Source organism: Perna viridis, chromosome 7 (genome assembly GCF_037379345.1).
Source record: "Perna viridis isolate PV_CMFRI_1.1 ecotype Kerala chromosome 7, ASM3737934v1, whole genome shotgun sequence".
In the NCBI taxonomy this organism is placed as follows: domain Eukaryota; kingdom Metazoa; phylum Mollusca; class Bivalvia; order Mytilida; family Mytilidae; genus Perna; species Perna viridis.
Genome location: NC_142451.1, coordinates 47157818 through 47174005, shown reverse-complemented (window position 1 = coordinate 47174005; position 16188 = coordinate 47157818).

The following is a 16188-nucleotide window of genomic DNA, read 5'->3' as shown; positions in this document are numbered from 1 at the left end:
ATTTATGGCGTTCAAGGAAATCAGAGTATTCAGTACTTGCTCTAGCGTAGCGAATCAATTGTAAAATATAAACAAAAATATGAAAAATAAAGTTATCAAAAAAACTTAACCTATAATAAACCTATTTTACAATTTTTTTTGGTCATCTTTCGTGGAGGTGGTATAAGGGAATTAAGTAAACATATGTTATTTTTTGCAAAAACATGTCTTCTTTAGATTAAAAAATCTGAAACTTCATCGAATGAAGATACAGACCAAACTAGAGGCTCAAGAGAGCCTGAATCGCTCATCTGGTTAACCATTTGCTTATTCCAAAAACTTGAGGAATGAGGAAGGCTAAGTTAAAATTGACTTAATTGTCAAATGTAGTAAATGCTTTTAATGGTATTTTTATGACCTGTACCAGAATTTTGCTAAAGGCAACAGTTTTTGAATTATTTTCAAAAAAATGTCTTCCGACCACTTTGTTCAGTTTTTAGTAGAGGCAGCCATATCTATTCACGAATTAAAAATCAGATGTCATAGCACAATATACTTAAGAACCAATGTGCTTATTTTCATTAAATGATATTAAATGGTTTCAGACACAAACATTTTAGAATGTAAAAAAAAAACAAGACAACAAAAAAAGTTTCAAGACATAACTCTTATATTGGTTGTCAAATTCCTAATACATTTTGAATGTCCAACTCATAATTCTGAACAACAATACATTAATAACCCAGAATTATACTAAAGCCAACAGTTTTTTTAGTAAATAGCAAAATATTGCCAACCAATGACTTTGTTATATTTTTATAAGCAGCAGCGATGCTTTTACACAAATCAAAAATCCCAAAAGTCATTTTGTACATGATACTAATGAACAAGTTTGCATATATGTAGTGTATCTCATCAATAGCTTCAAAGAAGATCTTTAAAGTTGTATAAGTGATAAAAATATGCTTTCAAGGGCAATAAATCCTATTTCAGCCTATTAACTCTTTAGCTAATTATAGCATAACTTCGTCTCATGAGGCTGAACAATATAAATTTGCTAATGACAACAGGTTTTGAATTATTTGCAAAAAAAAATCTTCCAACCCCTATATTCCATTTTACGTAATGGCAGCTGTATCTATTCACAGATTAAAAATCACATAAGTCATTTTGAGCACACACCCTAAAGAACAAATGTGCTTATTTTCATTGAATGATCTTAAATAATATTAGAAAAGAAGATTTTCAGAAGCGTACATGTGAAAAAAAAATGCTTCAGGAGATACAACTCTTACATGAGTTGACAAAATGTTTTGAACATTTCAGTACAAGTCCATCCCATTACGTTTAATAATATAACCCTGCCGGAATTTTGCTAAAGATAATAGTTCTTCAGTTAATTGCAAAAAAACTGCCTCCTGATCCCTATGTTCAATTTTTAGTAAATCAAAATCCCAATGGTCATTTTGTGTGGGAAACAATAAGCAACAATAAGCCAACTTTCATTGAATTCTCTCAATGCCAAAAAAAAAACTGTTTCAGGAGCCGTAACTCCTACATCAGTGGACGAATCGTTTTGAAAATTTCGGCATAGGTCCATCTCATGATGCTGAACAATATTACTTTGCCGTTTTTTTAAAGGATTCGTCGCCCCGTGCAGGTCAGGGTGTCGAAAGAATAGGCCTGTAGCAGCGCTAAGCTTGTCGTAGAAGGCCACTAAATAGTGCTCAGAACAACTGTTAATATGTCGGATCAATTTGATCCGATGGCGCAGTGTAGCGAATAGAGTCGTCACATTCTGAGACGTTGTATAATATTGATTTGTTGTGACATGCATCATTAATTTGATCCTCTATCCTACATAATAACACCTATATGAACTGTCCCGTACTACCATAAATGGTGTACTAAGTTACAGCCCTAGATTAATCCTATGAGGAGCAATGACCCTGCCAGCGAAAGCTATATTTTTTATATAGCCTAGCTGGCCGAGTGGTCTAGGGCGCTAGACTTAGTGCAGGCTCAAATAAATGTGTCTCAGCCACCCACATGATAGTTATATTGAAACATTTTGCATATTATTCATTAATTTGAGACCTTCATCGAAATTAAAAGTGTGCGAACATTTGCAGGAATATGACATTTTTGAAGAATTTTGACTGAAACATATGTCTCACAGTTACCCATATGATAGTTATATGGAAAAATTAGCATTTTAGCCTTAATTTTAGACCCTCATTGAAATTAATTGTGAAATTAAAAGTGCTCCCATTCAAACATTTTGCAAGAATATGACATTTTTAAAGAATGTTTACTCAAATTAATATGTCGCAGCACTATGTGATAGTTATATTGACAAATTAATTATATAAGTCATTAAGATTAGACCCTTTTGGAATCTAATAGTGGACATATTTAGGTAAATTGGAAGTGCTCACTCTCATATTCGTTGCTAAAATTGGTATTTTGAAGAATTATGACCGAAATATTTGGGTATCAGTCACCCATTTAATGCTAAAATTGTCCATTTTAACATTTTATAGAATGATTGGTGACCCTTGTGTTATTTAAAAGTAGCTTTTACTCAAAAAGTATTTTGTCAATCCTGAACTTCGCGAGAACTACCAAACATCTGAAAGTTATCGGTTACCGTTTTTACACTAAGAACAGAAACATAGACCTTTAATTTTATAATTAAATAATTTAATTGAATTACAGGTCTATGACAAAATGTAAAAAAAAAAATATACAAATTAACAATGATAATTTTTAAACGATGAGTGACTGGACCGTGATCGACGAAAATTGGAACATGAACAACGATCGATTGATTGTGGGATGATGATCACGACGAGCTCTATATTAATTGGAAATTCAACGTAAATTTTGAAATCGAGATTTTTTTACCTAATCGGATTTGCTAATTTACATTAGTCACACAGTTCCCATTATTCATCCCCTGTGCAGGTCCGAGTGTCAAAAGAATAGGCCTGCAGCAGCGCTAAGCATGTCGTAAAAGGCGACTAAATAGTGCTCAGAAACCTAGCCGGGGTTGTGTGCCCCAGGTGGTGGAATGGGGTACCCCTGGCATGTTACATGCTGGGGTTGTCAGGCTATAATACGGAAAACCTGACCGCAAACCATAGTGGTGCACCGTGTTACGACAAGCTTAGCGCTGCTGCAGGCCTATTCTTTTGACACTCGGACCTGCACAGGCCATGACAGTTTAATTGAAATAACCATAATAGTTATGGAATAGTTATAGCAAATGTCAATCAGATTCTGAAAAGCCATAGGTCTAAGAGCCAATAATGCAAAGTCATCTGCAAACGTCGGATTACCACAATTAATGCCTTTGATTATTAGACCGTGGCTAGACGCTTCAAGCCGATTCAGTAGTTCGTCAAGATATAGTTGTATAAAAAGGTAGATAATACACCACCTTATCGTACACCTTGATTAACTGGAAACCATGATGATGTCATTCCATTCAGTAAAACGCCGCTCAATCGTGTACTGCTTGCGCATGTACCTGCAACTGTTTGCCATTTACAGTGAAACATAATATTTATCAAAAGGAAACAACGTGCTCGCTTATAGGCAATGCCTACTCCATAATATGAGTAAGGCACAGCGTACATGCCTGTCTGTACGTCTGTTTTCCATGTCTGATCTTTGTCCCTGGATTACATTCTTTTGATTACCGCTATAATCTTGGTTCCCTTAATTACTCTTACAACCGAGCATCGCACATAAATATTTTTCTTACGATCCTTAAGTCATTGTATAAAAAGGACAATAGCTGAAAGGGGCGTGTTAGGATAGGTATATGGTTGTCCATTCAAAATAAAATAACCGGATCAAGATACTTTAAATAATTTATATACTTTTTATTTGTTTATGAAGTGCATATTTTAATTTAAGATCAATTTAAATGCTAATTTCTATCTAAATTCACTTCCCCGGTCCATTTCTGTGGGCCTGATAACTTTTCCAGATGGCTTGACGTATACCATTAGCTTTGCATGCGATGTTAGATGTTAAATTGGTTACTTAGCTGTGTAGTGTTTTTCAAATTATGCAACTTAATCTAAAAGATTACGCATCTCCATTTCATATCTACTCATTCCCCCGTTCCCAATCTCCCAATATTCCATGGAAAGGAGGTTTACTGCATAAAAGAACAGTTTTAAGAACAAAACAATTTAAATGAAATAATTATGACTTCCTCAGTAACTGTGATCGTTCAAAAAGTCCCAGGCTTAACCTAAAAAGGTAAAATGATTTGTACCTCTAGACTGGGAAAGTGGGAAAGTTAAACACTGCATTTTATCATTTTTTTTCAAATTCTCTTCAACTAAAACTTACACCGGAAATTTAATGGCCACAATGGAAGTAGGAGGTTTGGCTAGCCATACAATGTAGTTCAACCCCCTTTTTTCGTTTCGAAATTCTTGTACCCAGTCAACAACAGAGCCGCTGTTTTCATTTTCTGGTTTACTCGAGATTTTACCACTTCATGTAAAAATATGTTCCTCAGATTTGAGTCTGGCTCCTACTGAAAACTTTTTAATCCCTTTTCCTCATGTAGAAAATAAAGACACGTGCCTTAATTTCATTGTTTCGCAAATCACAAACATACTGAATGCATTTACACCAATAGATTTATCAGCCTTTGCATGATTCTTGGGTAAGCATATACTTTAGTAGCAGTCCTAAAAGAATTTGGCAGAGGAAATTCATGCATCTCAAAAACCCGGCAATTTCACTTTTATTTCTTATTCAGACCACAAAACCAATCTTTAGTTTGTAATTCGGCTGTAACTAGTTGCACTTACATAAATTGTGTATGGAAGAGTTATACTTCTGAATTTGGTTTGATCTGGCCGATTTAAGTGGGAGATTAATGTATGGTTAAATAACACTTTAACAATTAAGTTGAAAAAGATAACGCTTTCCGTACATCCGTTACACCCTTCATTTCGTGCATTATAAAGCTAGCACATCGCTGCTGCTTGGAGATAATTCGAATGTCTTTGAGGATATAAACCACCAAAATCCCCCAAAATCTTTGGTAACACAGTGTTAGCCAATTATTTGCACAATATGAGTGATGCTGGCCATCAGCTGACTGTTCCAATAGTTGGTTTAATTTTCGTTTTCGTGCAAACATATACACTCAATACTGTTAGACCCGGTTTGCACTCAAATCATTTGTAGTACATGACCGACTGATGGGTTTCTTAACGCCCTTGGCTACCATTTGGGGTCTCTCACGGACGGTGTAAAGCATCGAAGCGTTAACACAGTACCCGATCAAAGTCATACCCGTGAATGTGGGTCATGGTATATTCGGAAAAATTAGTTGTCATATGACCACGTTCATTCATTAAATTCATTAAATGCATTATCACGTCATTTAAGGTCGATCGGTGACCTAGTGATCCAATTTGTGGTCTGCACGCTGAACACTTTCCAGTGCATGTAAGACAGATGGGTAAGTCAACCTATTTGGAGCATGCCAGTCAATTGATGGGAACTCTCCAAGGCCGAAAAAATGTTATGGTTCCGATCACAATTCTAATGAAGTCACAGTGACACCAAACACAGAATACAATGACAACCAAATATGCAGAGACTAAACATGTAATAGACTTCGTCCACGGCCTAATCCCTTTTGGGATTCGGCGCTTGATATTGTTTTTTGTTTTGACGGTGGTGGTTCAAACAAAAAAAATCTCAAATGCCGAATCTCAAAAGGGATTATCCACGACCAAGAGCACACTCAAGGCCTGTGTGTTTACAATCGATTCTAAATATAAACAACCAGTATTTCTCTTTGTTTTTCCATCTAGGAACATCTTTGGCTTTATTTGTTCCTTCTTTCTGAAAGACAATCGGCAGACTTTTTAATTTTTTTTTAATCACATATAAAACTTTTGGGTAGGGGGTCTGAAGGAAGGTCGGTAGGGGGTCTGAAGGAAGGTCGATAGGGGATCTGAAGGAGGGTCGGTAGGGTGACCGGAAACATTTTTTAGGCCTAAACGGATGGTCTATTTATTACTCCAGCAGTGCTAGAGGTTGTCTGGTAAGCTATTGTTTGACTTTGGTTGGGGTTTGGAAGAATGGAATTCCAACCTCTTACATTGTAGGAGTAGTCAATATATATACAAATAATATGAGGTTTGAATTTGGGTTTTTCTAAAGCGGTTCTGAAATCGATTTTTTTTTCAACTTAAATATTTTTTCAATGGAAAATGCGCATAAAACGGTCCAGGAGGAAGGTAGATTATTTAAATTGCATTTTATTAAGAACACAAGTTGAATATGGTCTATATTTCTTCACATTTTGCTGGAGGAAAAACTTGGGGTCCAAGGTTAAATAGGACCTTCCTTTTACATATCTTTTAGGAGTTTATGTTACATACACGTAAGCGTATATCATGTATATGAACTTTTCGACGTTTTGTTGCAAAAACCCACGGCATTGAGGAATCTGTCAAGTTGGGAAGTCCAATTAGCTGCCCATTATGTACACGTATAAGTACAATGTAAATGCAAGTACATTCCCGAGGAGCTCAAATGATTTTTAGTTTTGATATATAGTATATGTCAGACTGCTTGTACTGACTTTTAATTTGATTTTTGATTTAACCATATATTTTTTTGTTATGACTTAAGCCAATAAAGTAAAATTTGTTCATGTATATAAAAATATAATTTTAGTCAACTTCATACTTAACATTATACATGTAAATATTACTCTTTTTCAGATGATTACCATATAAAATCTTTTATAATACTTAGAGATTAATTACCATTTCTGTTTAATTTCCGATTTATAGAAAACCATCACATTATGATTTAATGTACATGTTATTGTGTGTAAATAGTTTATGAACTGTACAAGTATGACGGGTCCGTCTAGTCTACATTTGTTAAATCAAGTATGTTTTATACATGTACAAAAGTACATAAAGGGTTAACTGGGTTTTGAAACCAAAACACATAAATACATGTATGAAGACGAATAAAATCTTAACTTTACACACCTGTTGACTATTTTTCAGGTTTCTGTATAGATGTGCATGTATTTGTATAACTCAAGATTCGCACTCAGTATTATTTCTCCATTGGCATGATTGCAATTGGTAAAATTTGATTTTCAACATTTGAGCTTAGCATAATAAGTGGAGAAATAGAAATGAGGTTGTAATTATCTCCTTTTCTGGGATAATTTTATTACGAAATTGTACACATATGTGCATGTATTTACAATACTTTCAAGACATTGTATGTATGTTCAAATTTGCTTTTCGGGCAATACCACTCTTCGTCCATACTTGCCCCTCGGGCAATACCAGTCTGTGTCCGCACTTGTCACCGAAAATAAAAACGTAGGACCATCTTTATAAAAGTATACCATATGTAGACCGAAATAAACATCGTTTGTTCGGTAGGTTTCCCTACACCCTCAATCAACAGTGTCTGAATTTTATATGGACTGGTACTTTAATCTGACGCACAGAATAAAGGATTGTTTATCTATAAAGTGACAAAAAGTGTACTATATCAAAATACTAACGCGACAAAATATAAAGGCTACAATTATGTCGGTAAAACCAGTTTTCCTTCCTTCCTGCTGCAACTGATAGGGTTGTTCAAGTCTTCCGGTGATACATCTATGAGCAATTAGTAATTGTATTTACTAATTGAAAATGAAAGCTTATATCATATCTGGAGATTAAAATATAACTTTTTCTTATATACATTATAAGTGTTTGTTTAAACCCTATATTGTCTACCCTATATCGCATACCTTAAATTTCGCCACAAAACTCGAGGACACAAACAAAAGCATGTTTCCATTAATTCCAAAGGATTAAAAAGTGGCGCGGACTTCTGATGTATTATACAAAATTGAAAATAAAATTATGAAAAGAACATGGTAATATATATCACAGATGATTCGGTAAATACATTTAACAATGAAACAAGTTTGCTTAAATGTGGGCAAACTCTATTCTCACACCATAGTACACTTCTCTAAAGGCAGAGATATGCTCGGGGTTATTTAGATTATTGTGTAAAGTTGATCACAATGATTGACGTTTTCATACATTGTGTCAATACGCTTGTTAATACGGTGTTAATATGGTGGAATTATATTTCATATGGACTGCACTTTAAGTTTTAAGATACAGACCGGGTTTAGGTCTTCCGTGAATATGCAGTGTCGACTTTTCTCTGTCGATGTTTTTTTCTCGGTGACCGCATATTGTTTACTCTGAGAAATGTGTTCTATCTTATTATGTAACAAGTATTCTGAGTAACTACTGGTTCAATGTTTACGATTAAGGATTTTGCTTACTTCGAGATCATAACTAAAGTGGCTGTAACTTAGAACATATGGGTCAGTTGTGTTTCACGGGCCATGTCGTACCGGAATTCAGAGCTCAAACGATGCCTGGAACAAATATATGGACCAAGCTATCTATTTTTGGTGTAAGAGTATGCCATATGTGAGATAAGAATCATTTCAGAAATTGAAAGTGTTTTTCTGTCTTTTATAGTTTTCGAGATATTGGCTGAAAACTGTAAAAAATAAACGTCATTTTTCATCTTTCAAGGGCAATAATAACTCTTACAAGGAGTTGCCTGACAAATTTGATTCCCGAAGATTTTTGAAGGCTTTATAATAAGGATCATTTTAGCAATTAAAAGAGTTCGGCTAAACCTAACGGTTTTGGAGATATATGCGAAAAAACTACTGTCTGACCCCTATGTTATATTTTTAGTAACGGTGGCCATGTTTTTCAACGGATCAAAAATCCCCACACCAGCTCCATGCAGGATGCCCATAGAAACATTCATACCAAGTTTGGTTCCAATTGATCAAGTAGTGTCAGAGTATAAATGTTTGGAAGAAATAACATTAAAAAATAGCAAAAAAATGTCGAAAAAGGGCAAGAACTCCAACATGGCTAAACAGATTAAAATGCAATTTTGAACACAAATAGATCTCATCATACTTTTACTTATGTCAGAATTGGCTAAACCTAATGGTTTTGGAGATATATGCAAATAACTACTGTCCGATCCTTATGATAAAAAATCCCCACATCAGTTTCATGACGGATACACCAAGAAACATATATATACCAAGTTTGGTTCCAATTGGTCAAGTAGTGTCAGAGGAGAAGAGTTTTGAAAAATTGGTAACGACGGACGCCGACGAACACCAAGCGATGGCAATAGCTCACATGGCTGTCGGCCAGGTGAGCTAAAAATTGTTTCTTATAATATAATGTCGGTTGAGCCCACACCAAATCGTAAAGCAATTTATATATTCTCTTTAAACACAATAAATATCATAAAGTGGCACAAAAATAACATTTAAAAATATAATAAGTGCACATGGTAACTGAAATGAATATTGGTAATAGTTTCAAATGTATTTTGTCGTGTGTTATTGATGCCATAAAACTATGTACAATAAACAATGATATTACCATATGCGAACACACAAAAAAAACAATATCTATGAACTATTCAATTTGATTATAACTATCCAATATTCGTATTACACGGTTAAACATCTCTTCTAACATTTTCCACCTGACTTTGACACAATTTAATTATCACTAGAGTGCCCAACAAATTAATATAGCTGAGACTAGTGACATTTTCAGCCGGTTGACCTTTCTTGGTACATGTATTTACTACTTGTATGTACATGTAACAGTGTTAATGATTACATGTACGTATGTGTAAACTTTTTATTGTTATTTCTTCTTTGTTTAGTCCTCAGGCCCGCTGAACCTTAAGGTCAGAGGTCAGGAGTTTGGTCAGTATACCAACTGTTGTCCTTTTTGTAAGCAGTGGCTGTATTGTCAACATGAGGCAAATTTAATATATCATGATTAATTATAACGCAAAATGGTGAACAAAAACGACTGTCATTACATGTGTATAAATGAGTTACTGTAGACACTGCATTGTACAAGTTATTAAAAAACAAAAAATCTACCCTATCAATCGTAATGTATGCCAATTTATTTCTTAAAAAATTGGAGCATGTTTAAAAAGTAAACTGCTGATGAATTTTGAAAACAGCGAAGAAAACAATATATATAGATATATATAAAGTATAAAAAAAAACGAATTTTCAAAAAATAGAGAACTTTTGAAAAAAATGCATTCAAAATACAGTAGATTCAGTAAAATTTACATTCAATTATTTACTACGACTTCGTCCAATAGATACTTCACTAGACATGCAATCAATTTGATCTGATCACCAAGGGGGAGGTGAAAATAAGACTTGGAGCAGGACATTTTGTTTAACACATGTTAATGTCCGTTTTTAGTAAAATGTAAAAGTGTATATAACATATTTACAAAAGAGTTGTCGCATGCGTAGTAAAACCAGAACATTTATACAGTCAAATGCCAAAATTAGTGATGAAAAAGAAACAAAAATCATGTGATTAAAAATATTTAGAGTTTTACTGGAATTAATTTAAATTTCTACATGATTGTATTGTCGAAAGGACAGCTGGAGTCAGCTGTTCTTTAAAAGCTTCAACCCAATTTAGCTGTGTGATGTTTACAGGTAATAAATGCCACTGTGGTATGATGTTTGGGGAAAATGAGTATTTGTAACGATCTTTTGAAGCCAAAAAATGTGTCTGTATAAGTGTGGTTGAGCTTGTCGTGTTCTTGGGTCTGGAAGTAATAAAACTGTAATTGGAACTGCTACTTACTGGTGTATGACTTAATAAAACATAATGATCCGTGTCTTTACTCTGTGTTGTTGAAGTGTAAGCCAGTGTAGTGATTGCAACATGTCGGTTAGACTGCTGGGATTGTGACATAAATACCAGATATAAATGTATCTAGCTACTCGACCATCTCTAGGGTATGGTCTAAAATGTGTAACCCGTACCCGTACCCGTACCCGTACCAACTTTTCCCCGTAACCAAATACTATTTTGTCAATTTCTTCATCATTACATGATATATTCAGCTGAAAGTTGGTACATATTTACAAAATGATATGATGGTTAGGCTAGATTAAACAATTTTTAAAATGTTTGTCAAATAAATTGATTTTATTCGATTTTCTCTTTTCAAGAGGTCTAAAATGTGTAACCCGAAATTCCCGTACCCAAAATCAAAGTCCCGTATTTTTGTTATCGGTAAAATTTTAATGCATATTTGACATTATAACATCATGATAGTATAAAAAAGTTTCTTTGATGATAAAATCGCATCAGAATCTGTTTACGAGACTTTGTTTTTCATTCTGGATAAGATCGTATCCATTCTTTGCTGGTACGGGGATTGACGATAGGGTACGCTACAGAATTCAAACTCAATCACTTCTTTTTTTAAACAATATCAAATCTTTCAAAACTTTATCCAAAGTCTTAAAGTGAAGTTTTAACCTCTTAATGATTTTAGAAAACCGTAAAGTGAGAAATAGCCAATAATTAGTTTGGTACAGTAACTTCCGGTTACACATTTTAGACTTTTGACTTCAGAAAACCGATCAAATAAGAATATTAGAAAAGTATCATTTTCTAATCATTTTCCTGATTAGAAATCAATTGAAGCGGACATTTTTCACATGTCATGCAATTTTCAGTTCTTAACATACCGTAAGAATGAATATTTTACCGCAAAACATTATTTGGGTACGGGGAAAATTTGGTACGGGTACGGGTTACACATTTTAGACCCTACCCATCTCTAGGTTTTGGCGGGTGATGGTCTCAAACGGAACATGCATATTTCAGTTTGGGCATCTTGTACAGACAGGCATTTTGGGTATGGATACGTGGATACCGGGGGTACAAAATCGAGGCGGTACGATAAAAAAAAGTCGAATTTTAGGTCTTGGTTTAAAGAAACGAGATGGTTATTTGAACAAGCGATTATTTCATGGAACTCTATGATTATCAAGCGTATGTTACATCGTGTTTCTGGCGGTGAAAGGTTTCATAAAATGTTGAACATATCATAGAGTTCAAGGTGGGGATTTGAGTGAACATAACAAAATGTTTAATTTTCATTCATTTCCCTGTGATTTGTTTCAATAATAATTTATTCAACTTAAATTGAGCCCACTTGAACGAAATAAAACAAAAACAAAAACAAAATTGGAATTTTAAACCCGTCACTAATCGCAAAAATCCAAATATTGCATGTGCAAGGGGAAAAGGAATATACCTTAAATATGGCCTTTTATAAGAAACTTAGTACTAAATCGGCATTTCTGATCAGTTTGTGGGGTGTGCATACGCTTTAGAGAGGTGTATTATTTACTAGAAATATTTTGTCCTGTATTACTAGTGTTTATTTCCATGAACTGTCTGAACTTTTCATGGTTGGTTCTATATCATTGCTTTGGTAAATCAGCTAGCATCCGTACAGTGTCCTAGCTTGAGGGCTTATTTCATGTCTTAATTTTATATTACAGTGCACATTTTTTTGTCATTGATTGTTGTCGGTAGTTGTTCCAAAATAACGTTGAAAAAAATCAAACTTCTCTCGAATATTGAACGAATCATTAGATACACTTGTAACTTTTTAGATTAACAGTATAACTGTACCAAGTACTGCTTAATACAAGCATTGAGTACCGAATATGAAATATTTGGAGTACCTAGTACTATTTTTTTAAGATTCAGGGTACGGTATTCAATGCCCGGAGTACCGAGTAGTCCTTTAAAACAGACAAAGTACCGAGTATTAGAAGGGGGTTACACCCTATATTCATGTACGTATGTTTTATTATAGGATACATAAATAAATAAATAATAAAACAAGACCAACCGGAAGCTTGTGTTAATTGTTGAAAATTGAAAAAAAAATCATGAAAATAGAAGACTCCGGGCCAATGGCTCAAGACAATAAAAATATTTTATGCTTCTCTTTGCTTTACATTTAAAAGAAAACCTCCCCTTTAGAACAAAATCTGAAATAACAAGAGCAACGCCAAGCTTTGCTTCCCCTCGCTCCGAAATATATTAAAAACCAATATGGACACTCTTTTAAGTTTCTGATACATGTAGAGAAAGGTAGACTGACTATGCATACTTTATGCTTAAACTATGTAAAAGCAATATACTAAAACTTGCAGTATTTGTTAGAACCTCATGGACATTTTTAAATGAATTGGGTTAGTGCTTGTTAAATCCTGGAAATGCTTTTAAAAGGTCTTATAAAACAACCAGGAAAAATGGCTAGGTTATCCTGTACAACAATTATGATATCTCCTAAAAATATAAGTCCTTTGTTATTTGTTAATCGTAATAAGCATCTACAATATTCATAACAATATCGGCAATTAATCAAAAAGTCCCATATCCACAATGACCTTCGATGCATGACCTTGGACACAAGATCTTGCTATGCGTTCATTGTACTAACTTTGGTTGAAATCCATTCAACCTGACGATAGGGTACCAATATCCACACGCAACTCCTTTGGAGAGGAGGTAATACAGTGATCTCGAAACAAAGTCAATTTACTGTTGATACCGTTATTTTCGATTTTTAAATTTAGGAATGCTTAGTTTTCCAATGAATATAATGGGGGATGGACAGGGGGCGAGAACCAGGAGCAAAGAGGGACGGAAGGGCGAGAGCCGGGAGTGGAGGGTGCGTGAGGGATTGTTAATGCCAAAATACCGGCATAGAGTGACTACCCATGATATAATCTATATATATTCAACCTACAATGAATTGATTCGATTACTGTATGATTTGTATTACGATTACATTGATTAAAAATATGGTAAACAAGTTCAACCTTTAACGAAACCTTTCACCACCAGAAACACAATATTAATGCAATATACGCTTCATAATCATAGAGCTCCGTGAAATAATCGCTTGTTCAAATAACCATCTCGTTATCCCCTGTATCCACGTATCCATACTCCTAAATGTGTGTCTGTACACAGCGTTAGGGCGGACAAGAGCCAGGTATTCCAGCGACTTAATTTCTATATTTTGTGTTTTGAGATTTCGCTTTAAGAAGCCTGAAGTTTTTGAAGCATTTGAAGCAATGCTTTTGTATGTATGTACATGTATGTTCCATTTAAGGTTGGAGACTATCACAGAAATTTTTGTGACTGGATAGTTCTATATATGTTTAGATGATGTGATCAGTCTGGGTTTGCTGGAGGGCAGAGGAAGGTGATGGATATGGATTAAAGACTGGATTTTAAACAAATCATATGATTGGACTTATTTGTAATATTTTGTACGATAAAATCATGATGAAAGTTTTGTACAAAACAAAACAGTATTTACAGTTATTGATAAGAAGATATCCTTTTGTGGATACTTGTCCTGGTCTTAGTGGTATCTGGTCAGTTCGCCTAGTAATTTGTTGACATGTTTTCGTACATATACTATTTCAGAAATTACTCAAGTTTAATTTTACTAATGAGAAAATTGATATATCCGACAAAGGAGCAACAACTCTTATTTAAATAAATTACATTTATACATCCATTTTTTCGACTGGAGAATATATTTTCCTAAAACTGACAATAATTAAAAAAGCTATTTTAACACCAAAAACTAAGCAGGCATAGACGTAAAAATAGACACAGAAACGAGAAGCGTGAACCGAGGGTAAACCGAAGAGTACGGGAAAGTTGAGCAGAGCCTTCTTCGTTCAAGGCATCCATCATGCAGCTCATTTAAGGTTGTTGAAGACCAAGTCCAATGAGAAATGAAACAAACCTTAAAAAGGGAAAATTAGTGTTGTTATTGACAGCAATGGAAGCATTCCTACTCATTGGTTATACATTCATTTTAAGACTTTTTTCCACATGTTCCAGCTTGAGTATAAGCTTAATTTTTGTACTCTGCAGCCTATAAAAACTATGATGTGTTTAAAAATAAAATACAGCTCTGGGAGATTTTGAAATATTTGTTAAAAAGTATTTTGGCGATTAAGAGCATTAAAATTTTCCTCGAGACAAAATTATAGATTTGAATCATATTGCAAGTAAAACATTCCCAAATTTAAAACCAATATTTTCTACATATACTATGCGCTAGAGGCGTACTTTAAGTTAGGTCTGTTGAAAGAGAGTCAATCTGAACTGCGAGTAATTGGGTATCCTGTTGGTGCTGTTGAGAGTTTTGACTTGTCATATAAATGTCATACTTGCATTATAGCTCATTTCATATACGTCATATGAAATACCACATTACGACAATTCCTTCCTTGGGTCTGATACTGTTTACCATTGTGCTGTTGAGCGCTGTCGCTAATAGGAAGTCAGGGAGACGGCAGAATTATGTCTATCTACCGCTGCCCCGACCACCACATTAGGGACAACTCGATTTCATGTTTCAAGTTCTACTTCTGTTTTCGTTTCCGATGGTTGAGTATAGTACTTCCGTTACCTGAAAACATAATAAACTTTTTGTTGGAAAATTGTATTTCTAGTTGTAAAATTTAAAGTAGTAAAATATATATACAGTATAAATCTAAATATAGTTTTCAAGGTTGAGATATAGAAAAAAAAACTGAAGTTAGAAGAAAATGAACAAAGTTGAACATTTTTTTTTGAAAATATTGTATTTTAACAGAATTTTCACAAAATGATTGAGTAAAATTTAAAAATTGCCCCATTTATAACAGAGTAGAACAATATCTTTCGATATTCAAATTATTAACGCAGCTTTTAAGCTGCAGGAAGTTCCGCAGTGAGTTAAATCTTTCAATATCCCCAGGCTTAGATTTTTATCACATCCTGTTGAATTTCATTTGCATGTATCATCAAAACTACAAGCTTAAATCAATTTCATTTCAGGTAATTCTCGCTTGAAATTTATTTTCCTGTACCATCAGACGGATTTCACCTACTGAAAAGTGATATTATCATTATTATCATGCTGTTACTAGTTATGAATTATCAGTTTGCTTCCGTGTGTTACATGGGGGATGGTCAAATTACGTAATATTCATAAAAATTTGAGTTTGATATTCAAACACATTTTCTATTATTTGTATGGTTGTATATAGAGCGAAAATATTTATGACTCTAACTCCACTTTTCTCTGTAGCGCCTTTTCCATGCACCCTGGTGGTTAAAAGAATAGGTCCTAAGCAGAATTCGGCTTGTCGTAACAAGCGAGAGATCAAGTTTGTGGAAATCTGGCTAGTGGTCGGATGCT